This window comes from Galeopterus variegatus, unplaced genomic scaffold, assembly GCF_000696425.1.
Source record: "Galeopterus variegatus unplaced genomic scaffold, G_variegatus-3.0.2 Scaffold6891, whole genome shotgun sequence".
Lineage (NCBI taxonomy): Eukaryota > Metazoa > Chordata > Mammalia > Dermoptera > Cynocephalidae > Galeopterus > Galeopterus variegatus.
In genome coordinates, this window is record NW_007733002.1 from 56459 (window position 1) to 59338 (window position 2880).

The window sequence follows — 2880 nt, forward strand, 5'->3', positions numbered from 1 at the left end:
GGGAGGGAGTGGGCAGGTGAACAGATGCACCGAGGAGTATGTCTTTCCCAGGAGCGGCCTTCCTCAAATATCTTCCCTGCATGCTTGCTGCAGTACCCGACTTTCTCACCTTTAGAGTCGGTCCTTTGGGTTATGTTGCCTGTTTCCCCAGAAGTACCCAGAAACACAGAAGAAGGTGATTACATACTGCTGGGATTCTCACAGGGGGCTGTCTTATCCATGTCTCTTATTTTCTGTATTCTGATGCTTTGATATCTGGGGACTTGCTGGTCCTGGAGGGACTGCCCCTCCCAGAGTGAGCCAATTCCTAGAAATAGTAAACAACTTGCCTCCAAGCACATTTTCCAAATACAAACCAACCAAACAGGGAAGAACATGGGATCTCAGAATTCTAGCCCAAGGCAGAGTGTGCATGTTCACACCTGGAGCAGGTGCCCCTGTCCCAGCAGGGAACACTGCAGAGAAAGACAGTCCCCTACCTCTGCAGTTTCACTCCCATTTAATGTCTCTGTGGCTCATTTAATGCCTCTGTGGCTCCCTGGGAGAGGAAGGGCATGGGCTATCATCCCTGTCACCCCTCTTTCTGGCTGAAGATACTAACATCATCACACATTAAAGCAGATAATCCTGAGATCAAATCCTCCTCTTTCACTTACTCTTTGTGTGAAGGCAGAGTCATCTGGTCCTCAGTGTCTGTACTTGTAAATTTACCCTTCCATGTAAGATCAGCATGAGGATTGGATTAGATACAATATGGAAAGTCCTCATGCAATGCATGACTCATAGTAAGTGTCCCATAGGTAGCAGCTGTCAGTAATCAGCACCATTATCATCATCTTTATCATTATCTTGGGTATAATGTTATTTTCTCCCAGCCTCATCTGCAGAATGAGAGCTTTCCACAAGCTGGTCTAGATTGTCACCCGACTGCCTCAATTACACACACACACACACACAAACATTCTGCTGCACAAAGAGGAGAGCAGGGGACCCCAGGCCTGTAAAGCCACTATGACAAGCCTGGGCTCTGCCCAGTGCCCTCTGTGTCAAGGTCAGGGTGTCAGGAGAGTGGCAGCATAGAGGCTGAAGGAAAAGGGGCAGACAGTGAGGGGGAGATGGCCAAATGGCAGGAAGGATCAGCAGGCAGTAGGGAGACCTCAGGGAGTGCAGCCCCAGAGCCATCTCCTGGAGCCCTGGAAGCAGCACCCCATAAAGCCTAATGGGTGTTTGAAATATCACCCACAGGAGAAAGTCTGGGAGATGGAGAGTGCTTTCATCCCTCCCAGGAACCAGGGCTGAGACACGGTGGCGGGGAGAACAGGCCACTCGGCACCTGGCGGACCTGGGAGGGAAGACAGAGCATCAGTTGCACTTGGGTGATGCCTTATCCCAGGGTGGCACCTCTGGGAGGCAAGGGAATGAGCAGTGACAGCAGCACAGCCTAATTGTCACCTGGGATTCTTCCCACTCACTCCCAGCACCCAGTGCCCTGATGTGAGATGGCTCGAGGCACTTCACCCACTGCAGCCCATCCTGTGCCTTTCAGGGAAGCTGGCATGGGAATCCCTCAGCTAACACTCTGTGCCCTGCTCCATGCCAGCCTTTGTATCAAATGCTGGAAGGATGACTGCCACATGGTCCCTCCCATCTCAGCCCTACCTCCACCCAATGCTCTGGTGTTTCAAGCTCTGGTGACAGAGGAGGGATTGGATGAACAAAGGGGCTACATTTGTCAGCGCCAGTCAGTGAAAGGAAGCTCTGCCTCAAGGAGAGGAACTCACACAACTGAGGGCACTGGCAGAGGGACCCTCAAGACACTATGGCCACGACTCAGCAGGCAGGAGGGCCCAGGGCAGTGGGAGGTTCTGGGGGAAGAGGGCACTTGATCGCTGGTGCTGGCAGCCAGCCTCATTCTCCAGAAAAGGGTGTTTGCTGTCAGGGGAAGGAGGCCGGTGGAAGAGGCCTCCTTTACCCTTCACTCGCTCTCTCCTTGGATGGCACACACAGAGCCATCTCCGCCATCTGCCCACAGCCTGTAATTGAGCCGCCCAGCTGCACTGGGGGCTTGACTGCTCTTATTGTGAGGAGGGGAGATTGTGAGTGCAGCACAGTGATTGGCAGCTGCCCTGTGGACCCAGCTGCCCTGGAAGCAAGGGTGGGCTCTGTGGGACTGTATGCTGCCCCTGAACACCCTGCCCCGCCCCCAGCTCCGCTGTCACCCTTTACCATCGTTGTTCCTTGGATCCCTGCTTCTGCAAAGGCAATTTCAGACGAACCCCCTGGGGGTCTGGTGAGACTTCAGATTCTGATTCTGGAGCCTTGGGAGGGCCTGAGATTCTGCAATTCTAACAAGTCCACAGGTGATGCTGATGCTGCCAATCCAGGGACCACACTTTGAGTAGCAAAGCTTTTTCGTATATATAATCTCCACAATCTCTCATAACAGCGCGGCAGCCCGGCTATAAGGTGGTGGAAAATAATGATTGCTTTCATTCTCAATGCCTCTGATGTAAAGCACTGTGCTTGGCACTCAGTAAATCTTAACTCATTCAATTTTCGTAACACCCCAGCAAAAAAGCTTTTTCTAGAATTTCGAGATGGAAAAAAACTGAGGTTCTGGGATAGTGAAACAACATGCCTAGGGTCACCAACCTAATGAATGGTGGAGTTGGAAATCAAAGTCACGTATCCTTGGGCCGGCCCGGTGGTGCACTGGGTAGTGCGCCGCTTGGGAAGCACGGCGGCGCTCCTGCCCGAGGGTTCGGATCCCACATACAGACCGGCTCCCGCTCACTGGCTGAGCGAGGCGCGGGAGCAACGCCGAGGGTTGCGATCCCGTTGCCGGTCCCCGTTCCGGTACGGGGGCAACACTGAGGGTTG